Source organism: Excalfactoria chinensis, chromosome 2 (genome assembly GCF_039878825.1).
Source record: "Excalfactoria chinensis isolate bCotChi1 chromosome 2, bCotChi1.hap2, whole genome shotgun sequence".
NCBI lineage: Eukaryota > Metazoa > Chordata > Aves > Galliformes > Phasianidae > Excalfactoria > Excalfactoria chinensis.
In genome coordinates, this window is record NC_092826.1 from 137,878,141 (window position 1) to 137,902,142 (window position 24,002).

A 24,002-nucleotide genomic window follows, 5' to 3' on the forward strand; every position below is an offset into this window, starting at 1 on the left:
ATCCCAAAGCAGTCTGTGCCACAACAGACCCGGGCATCCCAACCCAACCCTTCTTTGCTCTTGTCTAAGACAGATTTTACCATTGCTGTTGATTTTTATATGGATGTTTCAATTACTCAGACAGACAGTACCTCAAAATACACCTTTCGGACAATGAGGTCATTGAAACTGGAGATCACTTGGATAGAAGATTTGGGGGAAATGGAAGGATTGGATATGTGGGATTCCTGCCTAAAGCTGAGATTGTCTGTGATGGCCTCCAGGGAGTGCTAAACAAGGCTGTTGGCTTTTTGGGTGTCGTATAGGGGGTAAGCAAGCAGCTCTCTGACACTTGTGGTGCTTTTTGTTTTGGGATCCTTGTGGTCATGGTTTCAAAACTGCATTGCATCAGTACAATGGAGTCCAAGCAAGCAAGCAGTATCCATAAGTTAAACGCATTCCCTGGCCCTGGGCAGCAAGCAGAAGAGAACACTCTACATTGTATTAAACTTGGCCTTTGAGAGAGGGGGCCTCATCCAAAAAATCTGTTGGGAACAGATGCTGGTGTGTGTTGACTCCTGTCCCATCCAGGAAATGCTTGTTGGCTCAGACTGGAGATGCAACCAGCAGCACTCCCTGTTGACAGGAGAGATGTTTGTACTCTAGCAACAGTTCCTGGCAGGCTTTAATTTCTCAGCGTAGGTGAAGCTAAAGTGGGCAGGGATGTGGCACTGCAGGTCAGACCTCTTCTATGAGCTCCACCAGGTGGTTTTCATCTGTCCATGAGAAAAGAGACCAAATACAATTTGACAAATGCTCTGAGAAACTGAAGCAAAGCAAAGAACAAGTAGGACGTTCAGGCATGCAGCACTCCCCTGGACACTGCTTAGACTGCTGTACAACCCAACCTCTGTGCAGTGCTTGGGAAGGAAACAATGGCAAACCTTGAATGTGGATCCCCACACTCCCCAACTTCAATATTTAATGTAAATAGCAGAAAGACTCCATGCAAATATCAAGGAAGTATTTCACTGCATCCCTTCATTGTGAGATATTCAAACATCTACCCTTAGGGACCCTCTGGGCTCAGAACCCTATTTTTATGTCAGTGATTAACTAGATGAAAGTGTTGGAATGAAGACAAAGTGTTTCTGATGTATTCCTCTTCTCATCTACTATTTGTCCCCCCAGGCCTACAGGCACTGAATTGTGACCAGAGCCCAAATCAACACATTGAGTCTGAAGAATCTCAGTGTCCCAACATTTGCCCCAAACCCGGGTTTATGTCTTTCTCACTACATCATGCACTGTGCCAGTACCCTGACCATTTTAACTCAGCAGTCTTCCCAGCTCTATGGATTAAGATCCCATCTTTCTAGGGTTGGTTTTTTTTCGTACTTTCGTAACCATCCTTCTACTCCATTAAGGCAGATTAAATCTGCGTATATGTTTATACTTGCTAAATTCTTACTGTCGGTTCAGAAAGCTCAGTTTGGAAGTCCAGTTGAGCCTGACACTTTCACAAGACACTTCATACGAGATTCTTGGAAAGGTGCTCCTCTATCCAGTGGATTATTGAATTAATTGACAGTAGTAATGCCTTTGCTGCGTATAGATGGAAAAAGGAAAGCCAAACAGCTCACTGACTTGGAGCCGAGACAGTCTCCTGAGGATATTAATGTCACCAGTCCAAAAAGGGATTATATAGTCCAATAAAAATAGAAACAAAGTCAGTGCCTTGTTTAAAAAGACAAAGAAGGTCAACCATAACTTGATCAGGGCAGTTCGGAGAAAGACAGCACAAAGTGAATTGAAGCACAGTCATCAAGAATTAACAAATAACCCTAAGTGAGTGATTTATTCTTCTGTTTCTGTTTGTAATTTGCCCTTGCTCAACTGTTATTACTCCCTTATTATCCTCCCACCCCGAAATTCCTATCAAAGCACTCCAGGACATAACCCATGCCTTCTAGCCCGGCCACGAGCAGTACATGCCAGAATGCAACATCTGACATCAAGGAATCATCTTCTGTGGAAAGACTGCAGCAGGCTTTTGTGTCCTCCTTGGAAGAGAATAACTCTTCAGATAAGTTATCCTTGTTTACAAATCTGAAAGGAGCAATTAGCAGTAAATATTCTCTTCTGGGTAATATTATTTTATGCTTCTAAGAACTAGGCTTAATTGAAGAACAAGCATTTGCTTTATCCTCCAAGCCATTGGAGCCTGCAGTGGGAGGGGGAGGTTTCTGTGTGATGCATTTTGTTGGTTCTTGTGTAAGGTCAGCTGTGCTTGCTTGGCTAATCCCAATCACAGATTTATAGGTTTGTTGTTGTTGTTGGGAGTGCTTTGCAATGTTCATTAAAAAATGAACGATTCCAGTCCCTCTTGCAGTTGGTAACACTGCTATGGACTGTGTTAGGTGGCTCAGGTACTTATAGGTAGCTCCTCTCTCCACTACAGCACCGATCACAGAGGGGCACAGGGATGTCAGCGCAGTGCTGGGACTAATGAGGTGCCCATAGCAGATGCTGTAGCATCCATCCAGAAGGCACCCAGCAGGAACCAAGGGACTCCATGAGCTTCACAGAATTGTATCATAGAGTCATAGAATGGCTTGGGTTGGAAGGGACCTCGGGGATCATCAGGTCCCAACCCCCCCACCATAAGCAGGGCTGCCAGCCACTAGATCAAGCACTGGATCAGACTGCTCAGGGCCCATCCAACCTGGCAGCTGGCAGTTTGGGTCTTTACTGCAAAGACCAAAGTGACTGATAATCAGACCTGAGCATTATTCAAGCGTTATTACTGCAGTGTATCTGCTGACTAAATTCCCCCCAGGGTTTTTCAGGTGCTGACAAGGCCCTGCAGACACGGTGTGAGCAGCAGCTAGTTCATGTGTAACTGCCTGTAGCAATCTGCATCCTCTTCCTCCTTGAGAGCTTTCGGATATTGTATGTGTGCATTTACAAACCAGGATGCAGTTTTCTTTGGGCTGAGTTTTTCTGTGAAGGACTGGGAGAAGAGCTGGCAGCACCGCAAGCCTGTTTGGATCCACACATACCCACCCCATGCTCTGCCCTGGGCAGTGTTACATGCAGCCCATCTATTTTCTTTCTGCTGGTTGTTTTATCGTTGTGACTGAGCTAATTTAAGCACAAAGTGGGAGAATGCAGGCAGAAATCTAAAGCAGGTGGCATCTAGAGGACAGTGAATGGATTGAAGAGCAAGGGATGACTATTCTCAAGTGCTTTAGGATGGAACCTGATTGATTAAAGGTTAAATCTTACACTTGGCACCAGCATCCATCTGTGATGCAGAAGGACAAGGACAATTCTCTTACCTGAATCTTACAGGAGATTGATTGGAAATGGAGTTTTAAGCTCCTGGACTGAAAAGAGAACCGTTGCCCCTACGGTCAGACCTTTTCTTGACCAAATATTACAGCTCTGCTGAACTGCTGGAACTGGGGGTATTGTAGGTGCAGGGGTGTGAGAGACGTGATGCTGGGCTACTGGGCACTACTGAAAGGTTCTGTTTGGAAGGATATATCTTGTACTTCAATCAGGAGGCTCTTAATGGTGTCAGACTACCGTGTTTTTGCTAATGCTGTGAGGCAGAGATTCTCCAAACTCCCTTCTGTAATCCAGTGCTGATGTTTGAAAAGAAGGCTTGGAACAAAGCCCCTCTATCAACTCATCCTGGCATCATGCAAACCCATTCAGCAAGGGCAGAGCTGGATAAGTCCCATGGAGCCTCCCAAGCTCCAGCACACACTGAACAGGACTGACTTTGTGGATCTGTAGGTTCTCCAGCTCTATAGGAGATGTTTTTCTCTCTGTTCATCATTTCAGAAGCTGGATGTGGGGGACAGCTGGCTCAAATTCCACACCTTCCCACAACAGTAGAATTTTGATGCCTTGGTGTTAAGAGCTGGCAAGTCCAAACTGCAACAAGGATAGTGAGAAATAGAGAGAAAGTGGAGCCCATTGTGCTGAGAAAGCCTTCATTCCCCTGCTGGAGTGATGTGTAAATGAATAGCAAGAAATATTGTATTCCAGGCAGCATAAAGCTATGGGTATGACTGTAATAAACACCAAACAAAACTAACCTGAAGAACCTTTAAATACCAACAGCGCAGCAAACTGGGCACATATACATCATATTCTCGGTCACTCCAACTACAAATATTCAAGAGATACTCATCCAATATTTGCTCCTGGTTTCACATAAACTTTGGTTTATCCTGGTATTCCATGTTTGTTCTGTACAACAGCCCAGAGGAATGATTTATGGGGCAGATCACATCTGTGAGTGATTCTTGGTCTGTACTTTCTTTATGAGCCGTTTGTTTTGTAGGTTTGAACACAGGGATTTGAAGCTCAGGATGTTTTGTGTTTTCTCTCTGTATTTTGGTTCCTTGCATAGGGAACAGCGACGCTAGAATTGCATTCTACAGAGAATCACCATGTTGACACATTACAAATGTGCTCTGCAAATACTCTGGATTAGCCAGCAGTGTCCTGCTTTGTTTGAATCTGGGGATGTGTATTTTTGCAAGGCTGAAGGACATGTGCTGAATGTGCCCTCCTTGTCCCCACCTTGGATGTACGGAGCTGCGATTCACTGCCAAAGAGCCTGGATTTGGTGGCAGAGCAGAGGCCTGGGGACTGGAAGGCAAATAACCTCCTGTCACAGGCATTCAGATGACAAGCTTGGTGCTGTTATCTTTCCTTACAGTCGAACACTTTATCTATTCCCAGAAAATGGCAGGAAGTCTCCAACCACTGCGAATTCCTGAAAAGCTCTACAAATATCCCATAAATAATGGTGACCCTGTACTGCAGACACGTCTGAATTCTGACATTTAGCTCATCTTTCATTCATGAGGTGTGCCCTATGAGTACTGTACAGTGCCATTTCGCTCAAACAGAGCGTCATGCAGTCTCAGCTCACACCCTGAAGTGCATTCTGCCATATAGCTGTACATATAAACCAAACACGGAATGGTAACTTGATAATGAAAGCACTCAGGCCGTCCTCCCAGCCATCACAGGGTATCAATTCTTAGCACAGACAGTGTGTAACAGATGCATTAAATCTTTCCCCTTTTCCTTCCCAGGACAAGACATCAGGCACACAACTAAGATGACTTTAGAAGTGACAGTGGGTAGGAATCACCAAACCAGATACTGATGACCACAATGACACAATTGGGCTTCTACCAGGATTCACCATGATAACAGGAAGAAATGGGTGTTTTCTGAGTATTATTCCTCTTACCCTAAACAGACCTTAAACCATGACAGATAAAGGATCACAATACGCCTCCAGACTGACCTCCTGCCTCTTGGATGGTGAGATGAGGATGGAGACACAACAACAACTCTGAGCAAACTATTCTAATGTTTTCCTTCCTTGTTAATGAACATGCCACTGTCAGCATCCAGCCTGAGCCTTCGAAGCTGCAAGGTGCAGTTGTTGTCTTTTATTATCCTTTCTGTCAACGCTGAGAGCAATTTGACCCCTTTATCCTTGCATCTCTCCTTTAGGATCAGCTCTCCACTTTTTTCTGCTGCGAGCAACAACATCTCAAGGTCTTTCCATACTCCCCCATCAAGGAAGCCTGTCAGACTTTGGTGCTGCTGAAGAGGATGACCCTGTGCAGACAGCAAACGTGCACGCAGTGTTTGACATGAGCAAATCTCATCACCCAGTATTCCACCTCTAGTGGTGCTACATGGTGAACCACTGCACGTGAAAAGAAGAACAGAGGCATTCCTTAACCACCTTTTGAATGCTGGCATCTTAGCTGCAATGGCAGGTCGCCTTCATGTCTGATTTCTCTGCTAAGTGTGAAGTTTGTCAGTGAGAATGCAATGAGGAGAATTTCTTTGTAAGTTATAAGGCCCATTCGCGTGATGGTTGACTCTGGTCAACCCTGTCTCAATTTTTTCATCTGGATCTGGCCTTGGTGATCAGACACAGAGATTCCTTTTGCTCCCACCTCCTCTTTGGGTGCAAACTTTGAGTGAATAGCTCTCAGGCCTCACAGTCACAGACTACGCATGACCTGCCACCTGTAGCACTGCACACTGCTCTTCTGGTTAGTAGATTTATGAGATGGCACCATGATCCAGATGCTCCTGCTCCTTCCTTCCGCTGAGTCACTGAGCAGAACCAGACCTCCTGCAAACGCATTGAAGCGATTTGTTCTACTCTGCTATTCACAGCTGCCATCTGACTCAGCATGCAGATTAGAGCCTTGTTTGCCAGGTTAAATAGCAGAAGTGACATTCTTCTTCCTTGGATGGCCACGACCTTGGTGTTAATCAGCTCTGTGTAATGCTGCCACAGCTCCAGCTGAATGCTGACATTTCCATGCAGGTGATCAGTTTTATATCTGTTGAGGCCTCTCTTCCTTAAGACCCGAGTGTTACTTTGCCATGAGCAGAACCTGCAGGTTTGCTGATCACAGAATCATGGAATCATCCAGGCTGGAAAAAAACCTTCAAGGTCATCAGGTCCAACCATCCACACGCCCTACTGCATCCCATCATTTAGCCATGTCCCTTATCACCACTTCAATACATCTCTTAAATACCACCAGCAATGGGGACTCCACCACTTTCTTGGACATCGTGTTCCAGTGCCCAGCCACCCTTTCTGTGAAGAAATTCTTCCTAAAGTACAACCTAAACCTCATCTGGCACAACTTGAGACCCTTCCTCATGTCCTATCGCTTGTCATCTGAATAAAGAGAACATCACCCTCATCAATACAACTGCCTTTCAGGTAATTGTAGAGATTGATAAGGTCTCCTTTGAGCCTATTCTTCTCCAGACTACACAGCCCCAGTTCCCTTCAATCCTCCCTTGTATCTCTTGCTTTCTGGTCCTTTCACTGGCTTTGTTGTTCTCTGTGAACTCTTAAGCAACTCAACATCCTTCTTGTAGTGAGGGGCACAAAGCTGAACATATCTTAAAGCTGCTGGCTGAGACTACAGCTCAACCTCTTTCTTCTGTGTCCAATAGCAGGCATGGGGGTAACCACTGTCTAAATGGGCAGCCCTCCATGGCACAATGTTGGGGTATGAAGTTGTTGGCATGTCATGAACACGTGGATGTCTTTGCCCTCTTGGAGTTTTGTAATGATTATTATACTCCCCATCTGGGGTCTAGAGTCCAGACCTGTGGCCCCCAGCACCAGAAAGAACCAGCTCTGATCCAAACCTCAGGTGTACTCTGGTACCCTTCACAGCACCTGCAACACAATGAGGTTCCAGCCATTGAAGTCCATCTTAGCAGGTCCATCCAAAAAGTTCAAACTAATTTCTTCTCTTTTTTTTTAGTGTTCTTAGCTTGGCTGAATGGGATCCAAAAGCCAAAATGTGGTTTTATACCAATTTTTTTCTGCTTATAACGTATTTTTTAAATTAAAAATCCACGGAAGTGGTTTTAAATAATTCAGTGTACTTTTTTGGCCCCTTGCATTCACCTTGGGCTATACTTGCACGGTGTCAGAGGTGCCCAAGTTAGGTGAAGAAACGGTAATTCAGGTTCCATCTGCAGTAGCTTGAAGTTGCGGATCCCTGTTTCACCTGGTTCTCAGCAGGTACAAAATGCCAATGGGAGTTGCCCAAGTTTGAGCATGCATCCATTCCATGCATGGTTTTGTTTTGGTTAGCAAAGCTGGAGAATAACTCATTTAAAAACAGTTAAAAATAATGACATTGCCTTTCAATTTGACCAAACCCTGTTGCACGAGAAACTTGTCACTGTGAAGATGAGTCGGGTGTGCTCTGCAGTGACAGGAATCGACCTTCCAAAAGAGGCCACGGTCAAGCTTTAAATTGAAGTTTACGAGATTAAAACCATTTCCACTGGATTAATCAAAATACCAGACCTTTAACAGAAAACATCTTGGTACCGTTGTTATTACTGCACCGTTTCCTCCTGCAATTGAAAATAACCTTTATGAAAAGTCACGGCGGGTGTGAGAAATAACATAACCAGACCTCTGGATTCTACCCTGTTCTTGCAGGAATATCCCAACCACCGTTGTGTACTCCAGCTATTCTTAATTTCCTCGTGCTTGCACCATCTGTGCCTTCCCACAGGACATTGTCTGCATGCGTTGGGATTGGTTTCCATCCCAGATGAGAGGACACCTACTATACTCTTCAGTCTCCTGATAGATTTATCCGTCCTCCTCTCCGAATTTATTCTGTCAAAATGAAGCCTAACACATTTGAAGATGATGTGGTTCCATCTGCCCATCGCATCTACCTACCTGCAGTCCCTGCTGTTCTACTTTGCAGGATTTATGCCCCTTTCTGCTTCTTATCGCTTAATTTCTTTTTAAGACAAGGACACCTGCCAGGAACAAGGAGGCAATATGCTGTTAGATTCCCAAAATACCTTTTGCTGATAAATTGAGTTACTCAGTAATTACCCTCGCTGAAATTTCCACAAAGAAACCCACACGGGCTCTTGTTAGTTTTTATTTTGTTTTCAGTCCCTTCTTTTTTTTTTCCTGCTGTGCTGTTACAAAGTCACAGATAATTTCCATTCAAAACAGGTTCGATTTTCAACGTCGTGCTCAGGAATAGGAAACAGAGTTCCCTAACACAGACTGCTTTCAGTCTGCATTCATCCACACTGCTGTTTCTGTGCGAAGTGTGTTCCATATGTATCAGCAAAAGCTGGGAAGGATGACTTCTCCGACCATGAGTAAAGTGACCCACGGGTGGGAAAAGATGGTTGTTGGCTGTTGGGTTGGGTGTGTTGTCTGTCACCATCCCCGGAGGTGCTCCAGAACCATGGAGATGTGGCACTGAGGGACGTGGTCAGTGGGCATGGTGGGGTGGGATGGGGTTGGACTGCTGTGTGGGAAAGTGATGCTGCACATTTGGAAAGCCAGGTGTGCAAGGTGAGATCATTGCTTTCTCTGTGGTGATTAGTAAGGAAACAAAGCACCTTTGTCATTAAGGGTCACTTGGCTGGAGAGATATATGCGTTCCCAACAACTCTTCAGGCCTGTATAAAAGCACTTCAGCAAATATTTATCAGCTGGCTTCTGACTTGAGAGCTTTGTGTCTCACTTGAATTACTGATACTGTCACCTGGACAGAAATAAGAAGCCAGAATCTTCTGGCCCTCCAGCTTACTGCCCTACGAGGCCATCTACAAAGTGCACTTAACATTGAACTTCAGTGACAGAAGGAAGAAAAAAAAACCTGCTCTTGCTTTTTGCCTTTGCATCCTGGCTGGGCTTCAAATGTTACGTGGTGGTTTAGAGACCAGAACACCTGGTTGATTTTTAACTCCCCTCTATTCCAAAAGGCATCACCAGCATTCACAGCGTTCTGCTCTACCTCTGTCATGAGCCCAACCCAGACCTCAACGATTGCACCAGCTCACTTGAAAACTATCTGGCTCATAGCCCCTAAATACTTATTTGTAGTCTTAAACAAAGTCCTCTTAAACCTCTGAACCTGCAGCAGATTATTGCACAGTATTAAAAGCAAAACCCGAGGATAAAAAGTGCATTACAGTGAAGACTTGCTTCCTGCAGTCTGGCATTCCTCTCTGCGTGTCCACTCCTCCTTCAGAAGGCTGAAGGGATGTGATGGGGGGATGGGAGCCTTTCTCAAGAGCAAGTGTGTGTGAAGCAAAGGTGTGTCAATGCACCTCTGTGCAGAAAAAACGTCACCCACTGACATTCACCGATGCTTGATGAGCATTAATGGCGACCAAAGAGTGGATGTGAGCACATTACTTTTGGAGCTACCTACATACATCCCTAGAGACTTCTGCAGCCTGGTATGAAGGCATTTTAGCAGCACACGGAGTGCTTACAGCAGCAACAACTGCTTGTGTGCTTGCACACTTTGGGGCTGAGGCTGAACTTCTTGCTGAGCCACAAGGCTGAATTAATTTATTAAGAGTCTGAATTGGAAATTACTGCAGAAAACAATGAGAGCCTTTTGGGAAAGCTCCTATTTGTTCTGAGATCTCAGAGATCACTGCAGGATTATCAGGTGGCTGATCTAGAATTGATTTCAAATACATGGAGGGGAGAAGATAACCAGTTGTCTGAAAAGCTAACCCATTATTACCCAGTTTAACAGAGCCCTGGGGTGAAGAGCATGAAGATCTGCGGTATGGGCAGAGCTCATTCTGCTCTTTCTTCTCTTTTTGGTTTGTATTTATTTTCGTTCTCACGTATTTATCCACTTCATTTCTTCTGTGGTACCACAACCCTCTTTTTTTTTGTGGCAGGTCTCAGACCTTTGTTCTCTCTTGCTGCCAGTTGTTGAGTTTCATCCAAACTTCGTTTGGTCCAGCAGCATCAATATTCTCACCCTTCAGTCCTTTGGGGTGTTCTGAGGAGGGCACCGTGGTCTGCAAAACAACACACAGAACTCTGTGACCAAGAGAGACATCTTATTGATATCTTTTTCATCTAGATATGTTTTCACCAATAGCTCCGGATGTGTTGTTTTATTGGAGATATCACTCTTCTCAATGATGGATGTGGATACTGTGGGTCTATCCCAGTTGAATGACCCAGATTGGAAAGGACCTCTGAAGCTCTCCAGTCTGACCTCGCACTGAAAGCAGGATTTGGAAGGTTGGCCAGGCTGCCCAGATCATTGTCTGGCTGAGTTCTGCGTATCTCCAAGGACAGAGATTTCACTTTTCAGGCCAGATCAGTGGTGGTTTCCAGTTGGCTGCCTTTCTCCCCAGCAGCTGTCTGATACTCCTGGCTTCCAGGCCAGGAATTTATCAATGTCTTGTTTGAACAATAAAAACATTGGGCACTCAAGTATAGACAAACCTGTATCTCAGAACTGAAACTGTTCACACGCTGAATGTTTTATTGGACTTCTGCTGCACGCAGTTCACCGAAGGTCTCCAAGCACTGAACGGATGTGTATGCTATAAATTCAGATGGCTGTCTGGCCATCTATGGCTTTACTTGGAATGTGCTTCCATTTTCTTTCCATTTTCCATAGCAGAACTCGTAAGAAAGGAAGACAGAAGCCAAGTGCAGAAGCTGCCCTCATCTTGAGATGACCCAACTATCAGGTTTTGTTTTACTCAGAGCTCTCTCCCCACTACCAGGTGGCATCTCCAATACAAAAGGTGTATAACCACCATAGCTAATATCATAGAGCACTTAAAGAAGTGCTCAGGGACTGTTGACTCGAAGCCTGAAATAGTGGCTTGAAACTGTACCTTCAGTAATTTGCCTAGACTGCTATAATAAAGACATAGATTGTATGGAATTTGGAGTTTAGCCACAGCCAGCTAAGGTTAATTTATTGTAAGGAACTGAAGAATATGTCAGAATAGTTCAGTAATGCATTGTGAAATAATAACCTCGCTTTTTTATAAAAAAAAGACCAATCCACAACAACATTAAATTCCTTATTTAAAAGACTCATACCCAGACAACAGAGAGCATTAACTTTCAGGAATGAAATTAGACAAGAGACAGCCAGATAAATATCTGCCCAATTCCTTCTTAAATTGTGCCTGCCTCCAAGCCTCAAAACAGTCCTCAGAAATGTCAAATGGATACTCAGAGTTCAGAAACAGTAATTTCACTTTCAGATGGATGGCTGAAGGGAGTCATTTCAAGTTTGTCCTTTACAGCTTCCCTTAGATCAGTCAAACAGCAGCAAACTCTTTTTGGAGGGTAAGGATGATCCAACTGCTAGGAAATAATCCAGTGGTACCAGGTATTGGTGGTGTGGTATTCCTGAATGGACTGCTACTACTGGATGGGGAATGGCAGCAGAAGAGAAAGCATCAGTTGGTAAGGTAGCCCTAGGAAATAATCATGGAGTCAGAGAGTCATAGGATGGCCTGGGTTGAAAAGGACCACAATGATCACCTTGTTTCAACCCCCTTCTATGTGCAGGGTCACCAACCAGGGTTGCCCAGGCCTACGGTCACACCAATATCTGACTCCTAAGCTTCACGCCAGCCTCACTTGATATTCACTCATTAGGAACGATGAGCTCCTGCCCCCTGTTACTTAAAATTACAGCCCAGGCTTTTCAGATCCGTGAGGTTTCTCAACATCGCAGTTTCTCTGTGTTTTTCTCTCATTTTATCGACTGCCAGAGAAGTGCATTAAGCCCAGTTCATTTTCACATATGGATCTGCACTCTCAAAATGCCTTTCTAGCAGATGCCTCTGTGTGAATTACCTGAAAGAGGCTACAAATCAAACCAAACCAGAACAAGAAAAATAAAGGCAGCCAATTAAAAAGAACAAAAAATCCCTGAAACTCTCAGCACTGCTGTCAGACACAATTGCCCACCCCATGTATTCTCCCTGGCCTGAAGACAAACCCTACAGAGGTATTAAATTACCTTCTTTCATGTTGCCCTCCTCATTTCCAGAAAGCTTCACTTTGGATGAGGTTTTGCATTGCTTTGCTCTTCAGCATGTCTCCATTTGTAGACTTCCCAGCTATATGTGTGGGTTTCCCCACTCTATGTGTGGATTTCCCCACTGACTGATTACCTGGTGACCCTTTTGTAAGCGCTTGGCCTGCACAAGATACCTGATAGCATTTCAAGTATGGAAGCAGCTGGATAAGCATCTGTTGAGCTAAATCCTCCTTAGATACTTTCTGCCTCTGAGCCTCAAAAGTGATTCTAAAGTAAAGCAGGCAGGAATCAGCAGAGCAGGGGATGAAAAACAGTTCTATTTTTAAATGGATAATTGAAATGAGCCACCTCAGGTGGTTTGAAGTGGTTTAATGAAGGTTGATACACAACCCTCCCCTGTGCTGCTTACACACAGCGGAGTCCCACTGGCTATCCAAGAGATGAACTAGGTGCAACACAGCGTGGGCTCCAGTTTGTCTGTGAATCAAGCAGCTGGACCTCTATAGGAGGTTATAAACAAAAATAAATTGTTTGCTTGGATCCCTGTGATTCTGCTTAAGCTTTTAAACCTTTCCTAGAATCAATCATAGAGCTGTTTGAGTCGGAAGGGGCCCTTAAAGGTCATCCAGTCCCACTCCCCTGCAGTGAACAGGGACGCCCACAGCTCCATCAGGGCTGCCCAGAGCCCTGCCCAGTCTGGTTCTTTTCTCCTGGTTCCTGCTGGATTCTTCATTACAATTGAGGCTCAGCTTCCTGCAGCAATCACAAGTCCTTATGGCAATTGAAGGCCATATGCCAGAGCAGAGTGAGGCACGAGGAAAGACAAGAGGGTTCCATCTTTCCTTTTCCAGCTGCTTGCTGATGGACAAGAATCCCATCTGTTTTAAACCAGAGCACCTCACAAGACTGCAGGGGCCAATGGCACCCTTATGGTGGAGGTCCAGCAGTGTTGTCCTGGCAAACTGTAAGGCAGAGTTGCTTGCCCCTATACAGAGCCATTCGCTGTGCCAGTTTGCAGCAGGTCAAGATACTGACACCACGTTCTGGTTTTACTCTTTTCAAGACTGGATTAAAAATAGCAGCTAATTCCCCCTTAAAATGCAACCAAGAATTACATGCCTCTGATTCCAGAGGATGTAAATATCCAGGATTTACTGTGTCTTGCATTACATAGCCTGCAGATCTCCAGTGCCTTTGATTTGCCCTCCACTCTGAACTCTCTCACTGTGCTGTCCACCCTGCACCAGGCTAATGCAAATGTGGTTTGAATTTATGACCTCTGAAACCACCAGACCAGCCTGACCCAGCCCTGAAACCCATCTGGGCTCTGCTCACAGCTCTGCTCCTGACCTGCTGTGCAAGCTTAGCAGATCTCTCAGCTTTATTTGACACCTTCCCCTTATCAGCAGTGTTGGCTGTGATTACAAGCTCTGCAGACACAAGTCATCCCTCTCTGGGTTTCAGCATCCCATGCGGCCATGCCCCCTGGTAGGTAGCTTGACCACTTCCTCCACTGCACCAAATAAATCTTCCAGACTGGCAGCATAACAGTGCAGATGTTCTCCTTGGTTGAGGAACTCATGCATTCACCCTTGGGTCGTTTCTCTTTTGGAGATGGTGAGGAAGTGAAAGGCCATCTGGGGTTTCCTCAGACACTGAGGAGGGTCTCAAAGGGCTGCTGGACCTTTTTCCAGCACATTCCTGTAGAGAAATACAAAGGCTGTCCATTTTCCATGCGACCGATGCCTTCAAATGTTGACATCTTTCCATAGCACAGCAGGCACTGTGAGCTCCTCCGCATTCTCACCTGGCCTTATTTGTGGTTGCCCCCGGAGGCAACAGACTTCAAGTAGCCAAGTAGATTAGGATCATCAAGGGAGTCTAAAGGAGTTGTGCACTCACTTATTTTGCAGTGTTATTAGCTCTTTTGAATCTAGGGAAGTGACTTAACCACGTTTGAGAGGCCTTGTTTTGAAGGTGAGAGCTGGCACCGTCACACGAGAGGCCACCAATCTGCCCTCCCCAGGCTGAGCCCTTTAGCTTTCATTGGCTACACTGCTGAGTTTAATTAAAACCTGTCTTAAGGTTCAATGATTCATGAGGCTTGTCTGCTTCAATTAGCAACTCATGGAAGCTGAGCACAAAGCTTAAGAGGGATCACAAAGCAGCAGAGAGTGCAGAGAAATACCATCGCTTCCCTCACCCCAGATACAACAGAGCCAAAGATAAATTATCACGTACAAATAACAAGGCAATACAAAACCGCAGATCTTATCAAGTATTCACATATTTACAGCTTCACTGAGCCGCAAATGGATGCTAGCTGAAGGCGAGGTGCTCTTCTATACAACACCCAGTCTGTAATTTCTGCCCTATCGCAAATCTCTGTATTTACGTTCCTTTTTCGCCCTTCTCTTTGTTACAGCATCAACATTAGCATTTTCTTTACCATTCTGTGTTGCAGTCATTGCTGCACAGTCAAGATTTATGGGATCACAGCGCGTGAATCTGCGCCCGTGCATGCAGACGTGTCTTACTATGATGGATCTGGGATATTAAAGACTTTATTATTCTATAGCCATTAAAATCAGACGCGCGTTCCCCACTCCTTAATTTGCATGAGTACTTGAAATAATGCATTTTGTGTTACGATTTATCTCCAGATCGCAGGACGTTGGCTGATCACCGGGCTGCTTGCACCATGTAAATCACCTCAACCTACAGCAGGAGATGTGGCTTTTAAAGCAAGCCTTAGCCTCATTGCTGGAGCGCGGTGATTCAGCCATGCTGACATGTTTGTTGAGAGGAACAGAGTCATCTGCACCCTACTGCAGTCAAAGGAAACTCTCCAAAGCCCAAGGTGCTCTTTGTACCCAAACACATCAAAGGGGCATTCCCCACTGCCACACAGACATCTCCATACAGGAAACATCTGCAATCAGTGCTCAAAGAGAGCTGAAATCCTGTCCTGCATTAGAGCTGCTAGGAATTAATTGGTTTATTCTAAATCTCTGAATCCTCCGGCTGCCGACAATCCTCTTCCACTATGGATGTGGGCTTGAAGTCACGGGATGATGAAAGGTGAATTTCAGCTTCTAAGATTAACCTGTTTTAATGCTGACACGTGCCTTACACTTGGTGCAGGAGTTCCTTTCCAGCTGCCCCTCTGGAGCTCCCTTGTCTTTAGCCTCACTCCTGTCTCCGATTCCTTTCTGCACACCTCCTATCCTTCATCTCCACAACACATCAGCCCAAGGAGGCAATAAAAAGAGGAGCACTCTTCCATTTAATGGGAAAACAGGACACAAGCAGGTCAGGAATCAAGGAAGGTTCAATGAGGTGCAGTGATAACAGAGAAATCTGCAGTGCTGCAGTTATTGCAGTCTTAGTTTTAAGCAGATGGGGCACATTTGAGGCTGGAGTAATGGGGATGTGGTCATGTTAGCTGACATCTGCCCACACAAGAACAGCCCTTGGATCCAAATGTGTTCTTGGGTTGGCATGGGTCCTGAAGCCCAAACTGCTCAGCTCCCTTGTCCATAGGCACACAGTGGCCGTGGCAGAGCCTGCTCCCTGACCTCTGTGCTCACCTTGGTGCTAAGAGCTGGATGGAAGCAGGAAATCTCTGTGCTTGGTGTCTGAGATGGCTCTTCCTCTAGCATGACTGACAGAATGCTGAGGCTCTCAAATGCTAATCGCTGTCATTCGACTTGCAGGGTGGTATGGTACCCTAGAAAGAACCTGAAGTTGCTTATTTAGGTGCGCAATTAAACTGTCAGTCACGGAAGATGATTCAGAGGGAGGAAAATGTTAACATGTAAACTGCATCCAATTGGGTGCCTGGTGCCCTCAAAGCAGCTTCTCAGAGCAAGGGGATCATAGAGCCAGAGATGTGAGTCGGAAGGGTCCCTTAAAGGCCATGTGATCCAACTGTCCTGCAGTGAACAGGGACATCCACAGCTCCATCAGTGCTCAGAGCCCCATCCAAACTGGCCCTGGGTTTCTCCAGGGATGCAATACAGCAGGTCCACATCTCCCCTGTACTGAGGACTCCACATCTGGATGCAGTGCTGCAGATGAGGTCTCCCATTGCAGTGCAGAGGGGTGCATCCCATCCATAGCCCTGCTGGCCATAATAGCAGAGAGATCCATCATGCAGCAAGGCAGAGCTGTGTGACTCAGTTCCCTCCTGTTTTCCCAGGAACATGTTTAATATTCCACCTTCTCTGTTTCCCCCACCATCTCATTTGGATCTTTTATGTATGACATCCTTTCTGATGATTGATTTGAGCTATTCTTGCTTTATCAAATTAAAGAAGAAAGAAAATACAACCAACGCCCCTTGTAGAAGGTTGAAAGAAACTTCCTCTAGAAACACGAGAAAAATAGGTACATTAACTCACTAAAGTGGGATGTAAGACAAGTACGAAAGGATTAGGTTCTGTTCAGAGCACTGTTTCATTTTCTGAACATAGAAAGTGAGATATCTCCCAGAAGTTAGCATGTTAGCTAACTAAATTAAACCTTTTTCTATCTGGGCGTTAGAAGAGCTGGTTCTGTCAGGAGCAAAGGAACAAACAGGTCTGGTTCACTGCTGCTGTAGTCAGTCAGAGTTCCCATAGACGACTGCGAGGCACTCCAACAGAATAGTTCTGAGAGATCCAAACCCTCTTCAGTCTCAAATCCAACAGGCTATGGGGCATTGTGCAAAGAAGGACTTCTCCTCCTGTTGTTTAGCTCATTGAATGGCAACACATGCACAAATTCAAGTTAAAAATGGATCAGGCAAACAGGAACGCAGCTCTCATCCATTGAGTAAGGCCCTGAACCAGAAAGGGGTGAACATAGTATATCTGTGCTCAATATCAGGCAGATAGTGATTTACACAAGCCAACTGCATGAGGAGCAATGTGAAGGAGCCCAAGGTCGGGATGCTCCTTGTGGGAGATCAGGCCTTCCTCCTCCCCCAGGCATCAGGACGATAAGCACAGATGCCTCCTCCCAGCTATCAGAGATTGCAGATTGGGAATCAATATGGACGACACCACCCCATCTTGGGGAGGAGGGGACGAGGGAGCTTAGCTGAAGGATGAAAGCCACGCAACACCAGTCTGAGTCAGATGGGAAGAGGTCAGAGATCCATCAGGGTATGGATCTCTGTAACGACCACAATGGAGCCCACATTCCTCACTGTGGACATTGATTGCCAAGCACTGCACCACCCTTTAAGCACCTACAGAAGAAAGCTTTGATCTTTTCAGCATGTTTTCCACCCAGGGTGAGAGGTGGAGTGGAGGTAGATGTCACTGCGTGATAGGAGATCAGCTCACAACCTTCATATCTGTTTGACAGCTCCAATTACTTCCCTTTTCTTTCTCCTTTGGAATGGTCCTCCATTAACGAGTAAAAAAAAAGTTCAGATTTCTGTGCATTTTGCGAAATACAGTTTGATTACCAACACCAAAGTGTTACAATGATCAACAAGCATAGTGGGAAATACAGAAATCACAGCTTGAGCACAAAGAGCCCATAACCAGCCAACTATGACAATATTTAAATGCCGTAACACCAGAACACAGCTGCATTTTGACCTTCATCACGTACCTCCAAATGGAAAAGGAAAGGCTGCTATGTTTGTGTGCTAAATTTCACTTCCCACCAATGGAGGAAATCAAAATGCCAGCCAATAACTCAATTTAGGTGTACTTCCAGAGAGGTGTTTTAATAGAATGAAGCTTTCCTTTTCAAAGGGGAAGGAGCTTCGGCTGTAAGAATACCATCTGCATTAGCTCTTATTTACCGATGAGCAATCTGTGAAGACCCGTGCTAAGGTTAAGGCTCAGAATTAACTGAGGATATAGACAAGCATAGAGCATAGAATCATAGGATCACAGAGGTTAGAAGAGGCCTCCAAGATCATCCAGTCCAGCCATCCACCTACCAGCAATGTTTCCCCACTAAACCATGTCCTTCAGTGCAACATCTGAGCAGCCATTAAGGACAGGCTCTCCCCATCACTACAGTGACCATCATCCACCTACACGTTATGTGCCTTCTTGTGCCTCTGTTCGTTCCCTCTGTGGCCATCTCATGTGAGATGGGAAAAGCTACATGAGATGCCCTCACAAGGTATATCCATCTTTCTCCAGCTGGCCACAGAGAGACTGGACAGGTAATTCAGATCACAGACTTGAAATTATGGGATATTAGTTCAGTTTTTACCTGCGATATCCTACTGTAAATTAGAATTGTTTCTACCATTGCAGTTACTCAACCTTTCCTGGTGATGTTATAGGTGGAATCCGCAGTGCTAATCATGCAGCTGCCCCAGTGCAACCTGATGGATTTAATGTGTAATACTGCAAAGTGTAGAGGTATGGCCTGGAAGCTGCGGCTCTAGGGATGAGTGCAGGGAGACAAGGATTTATTCATTTTTAGTTTTCTTTTTCCGCCCTGCTGGAAAGGAAATGGGCAGGAAGAAGGAACCTTTTGAGCTCATTTTGAAACGTTTTTTCTTACACCAAAATTAGATGTTCCGTGAATTTGAGGGGATTAACGCGATTATTTTTTTATGGTCCATCTTCAGTTCAAAAAGCCATTCTCCAAATGAAATACCGAAATGTTTTCTTAAGCAAATCTCACTGGAGCACTTTGCTAGTCATGCTTTCCTACATTTTTCAAGCCAAAACTCTTTGCTACATTTGACCCAGACCTGTCGATTTGTCCCCCCTAAATGTTATTCTCCAATAAATTTGCTATGCGGGTCACTGAAACATTTGCAAGACCTGAAGGCACAGGTCCCTTTCCTGGTGCTTGTAATAATACTTATGGTTTGTACAGTGGGCAGTAAAAAGCACTAAAAGAATTGTGGATGAAGGTATAAATCAGCTGTAATTTCAGAGAAGCTGATGGCTTGGGATACCCACAGTGTCTCTGTGTTAATGCTCAGCACTCACTGATGAATGCTAACACACAAGCAGTGCACTGTATCTCCGTATTTCTCCAGCCATAAAGTGTAAGCGGACCTTTCTGCTCCTGCACTTAATTTACTTGAGGGCTGTAAAATTGCCATCTATCTCCAGAATAAACCCACTCTCTGAAAAGTGATTTCTTATTCGCTTCTTCATGCGAGGTGTTAATGCTTCTTACTAGCTGTCACCTTCGCTCTGCCGAGCAATCAATAATTACGGCTCTCTTTACACGCTCAACAATAAGCACCTATAATGAATGGCAGTAGCAAAGTTTGCTATTGCTCGGTTGCTCCCTGTAGAATTGGTTTTAAATGCTGTCATTCCATCTGCTCCCTCTCCTCCTGTATGGCAAAGGAGCATTTCTGTGGCTGGTGGTGATGCGCTGGAATCCAAGCGATGGCTTTTGTGTTGGTGGGGAGAATGTTTGTGGAGAAGGAAAGTGCGTTTCATACCTCAGGGCACACCAGTGCGGGCAACAAAGAGGCTGCCATAGTGCTTTTGTAAAGGCTTGTAAGGAGAATAGGAATGGTGTCCAAATGGCACAATTGCCCATGGAGGTTTTCCTAGTGAATATCAGTGATTTGCTCAGAATCAGGTGCATCTCACTTTACGTTCTGCTTTGATTGGTCTTACTGGTTTCCTATTCAGGTCCCAGAAGGACCTTCAGTCACCTATCCCCCATGGCCTGGTGTAGGATTTGGCCACCCAAAAGCACTCAGGACTTCTTCCCAACAGTATGGGAAGGGTGTGTACATTCACATTAAAACATCACGTCACTGTTTTTCGTGTCAGATTGAGCTGATTCTAAATTAAGCTTCTAAGAATTTCTATTCAGAGGGAGGGGAAGAAGAAAGCTTGTCTTTGTCATCAGAGAATAGCAGAGATGCAGCTGTCTGTTTTAGCTGTAGAGATGGTGATGCCGTATTGAAGTTCACCTGCTCTTCTGTGGGTCTCGAGCAAAAGGGTTGCAGACATGGAGTGCCTGCAGCTCCCTTTGAAGACAATAAGATCAGAACTGATGTGTTAGAGCCAGTGAACGGGTCAAGAATGGCATTCTTCTTCTCCTTTCTGTACCACACAGCAAATACTTAGTGCTGATGAAGGTCACCCATCCTGGCTCACCTATGTTAGACATGGCTGGAGGTGACAGCTGTTCCCCTTCAGGTGTGGGTACTCTGCTCTGTGCCACCTGGCAGAGGCAGGATTCAGGCTCAGAGCAGCGATCTGATGGGCTTTTTTGCTGCCTCCTGCAATGTTGGGCTGTAGGAGTTACCCGATAGAAGGCAGTGGCGGTCCCATGCATCCTCTTCACCTTCCTCTGAGATGTAGAGTGGTGCTTTGGGCCACCCTGCTCTTCCTCTGAGACACGAAGAGGCTCCTGAAGATTAAAATGCTTTATAATTCAATTAAAATGAAAGCAACTCTTGTCTATAGAGAAATGCTCATGCTGTTTCCCCAGTGAAACAGAGGCACAGTCAAATGTGAGACATGACTATGGCTGTGTGCTCTTAGCTGTGGAGCCAGCCAGCATTGAGATATCATTGCTGCATGGCACAGACACCTTCCACCACAGAAGGTGGGGCCATTCCCCACTCCCACTTGGCTGCAAGATGAGGTGACACTGCTTTCTCTTAAAAAGCACCTTCTGTATAATTGCTCTCCGGGCTGAACCATGTCTGAGCACCTGATGGAGCTGTGGCTGTCCCTGTTCATTGCAGTGGAGTTGGGCCAGATGACCTTGAAAGGTCCCTTCCAACCCTAAGGATTCTATGGTTCTGTGCCTACCTGCAGGGAGACCTGAGTCCTGGGAAAGACGCAATGGAAGAAACAACATGTTTTGCAGACAAGCCCTATCTAAAGCAGTAAATGAAGTCATAAAACCATATGGAGGATGACACAGTGAAGGAAATTGGCTTTTTCTCTGTCAGTCATGATAAGGAAACAAGGACAGCTACATTCAGTTAATACATCAGAACACAAAATGAAACCGAGGAGTGGCAGGATGAGGATCACAAGAGCTCCCACAAGGAGTTCTTTCACTCGAGTCGCTGGCCTGATACTTGCCTTTGCATTGACATGGATGCAATAAGTGCCTGTGGAGATGTACCAGTAGAGAAATGGGTGGTGGGGACATGATGGTCCACCGGGGCAAACGTGACTACATGGGGAGGGTGGGCCAACCGAGCCTCCATCAAAAGGGATGTGGTAAGAGCCAAAGCTCTTGGTATTGCTTTCTTGTAACATCTGAAAGGCCTCTGTGCAGGAGCACCTGCCACTCTTAAGTGTGGTTGCAATAAAATGAGATGGGGGTAAAAAAAGAAAAAGAAAATTACCAGACATATTTTGCTCACAACGCTGAAGCTGAATACATTTGCACTTACAGAATTAAGCATTTCTCGTTTCTCGCCTAAGTTTTAGCATATTTTCTGCAGGGAATTTATGGCTGTGAGATTGCCTTAGCTGAGAATTACTGGAAGTGAAAAGTAATGCTCTCTATCCAGCGAGGGCTATGAATAATGTGTGCGTGTGCTCTCACATGTACCCGTGTGTGCTGCTGTCAATTTTGGGCACTTCAAGATTTATGAAGTGTAAAATGCAATCTCCAAATGGTGGCAATTCTCGCCGAGGATAAAATTCAAGAGTGAAAGATGTGTGTGAATGGGGAAGAACTGGAAGATCTTCCTCTTGAAACAAAGTCCTTCACCTTTCAGCCTATGTTATGCATTTAGAACCTTTTCTCCTGTAGGGTCCTTAAAGTCACCTCCTTTTCCCAGTCCAAATGGAGGACACACACAGTCACAACATTCACTTAACATTTCTAAAGCCACACAATAAGATTCATCCAACTCCTCTGGTACCCAGCAACCATCCATAACCTCGTAATCCTTTGGGGGATGGAAGTGGTACCCCATGCTTCATCCTATGTGCTGTGAATGGCTTTGTTGCCACAATTCTTGTTATTAATGTAAAGGTGGTTTAACCACAGATAGCAAATGGATCAAAAGGAGTTTAGCAAAGAGGCGATGTTCACTGGAAGTAGGCAAGCAAACCAGATGGAAAAGCTTATCTGGGTGGATGAAGTGCAGCAGAGTGTGAGCCATGTAGCAAATCTGTTGGCATCTGAACCAGCTCAATCCATGGCTCTTACACAGACCTAGAATTGGACAAATCAGTTAATTTCTCTGTGCATTTCCTATTTAGCTGCATCTAACCACCTGTAACGCTATGGGTTGGTGCTTCCATGATCTAGGGCAGAATCTTGCTGATTGATAGTTCATCATATGCACTTCAGGCACAGGCGCTGCCAGAGTATGAGCAGATAAACAACAGAAAGAGGTTTGCTTCTCCTTAATAGAAAGGGGTTTGTTTCCCCATTAGATGCTGCCTGCCTGTTCCAGTGTGTGTAGCACTGTCCCAGGACTCAGTCTGTAGAGTCTGGATGCCATAGGAAATCAGATGGGGAATACCAGGGATAGTATGCAGGGAGAAGGCAGTCTGGGCTAAAACAAAGTTGCACATCTCAGCTGTTCTCGTCTCTTTAAACCAACAGATTGCGTGTCTCTTTTTACAGGAGCTTTCAACTCTCCTTTGGGAGGAAACCAAGAGAGGTAAATATTATATGCTTTAAGCAGCACTTGGCAAGGACATCAATTAATGAAGAGCAGTGCTATTAAAATATTTAACTGTAAAATATAATGTGAACATCTGAGCACAGGTGCAGTAAATCACAGTTCTCTTTAAAATACATGCTCTTGCTAATAAACAGACTATCCTCTTTCTTTAAGGATCAATCTGAATATAGCTCATACGTAGCAGTACATTTTAGACTGAGCTCATGTTCTCACAACCCAAATCCTGCAATATCATGGATTTTCCACCTAGACAATGTGTTAAATTAGTGCTATCAAACTATGATAACAGCTTATAAAACAGGAGGATGTTAAATGCTTAATACCCAAGACGTGGCCCAATGGGCCATGCCTTCCTAAAACAGCTGCAGCCTCCAAGGAAAATAAACAATGAGCAGATAACAGAATTTTGCATGGGATCTTTAACTCCTGCCCTGTAAGTTCTCTCATTCAGTGATGTTTTCTGATCTGGTTAAATAAATCTGTTTTGTTTGTAGTAAAACCATCACTCTCAGAATGTCAATATAACTCAGTGCAGTTAATTGGAACAGCTCTAAAGAGGATATCAGTGTTACTTTAAATTTACTGGACTTAATTGGTCCGGTATTTCATGTGAGAGGGCCAGAACACATTTACTAGCATGTCATTTTCCTTTCCTGAATTTAGGCTATCCCTTTGGTACTATTCACATCCCACATTTGCCCAGAACTACTTCCCGCTGTGCCGAACCCAACATTTAAGAAGAATATATATGCATATACGTACATGTTTTAGATGGTATCAGAACTATCAGAAGTATATTGATGAAAGACTTTTTGCAGCTTCCTTTGTGAACCACCAATGCATATTCAGACTGCTCTTTTAGTAGCCAGATGGAACATCTACTTCCTGGTGTCCAACCTTTTGGCTTGCCTGGGCCACACTGAGTGAAGAGAGATTGTCTTGGGCTGCAAGTAAAGCATATAATGAAGTTAATGGATGTAAGAACACAACTTAAAGCACCACTATTTTAGTTT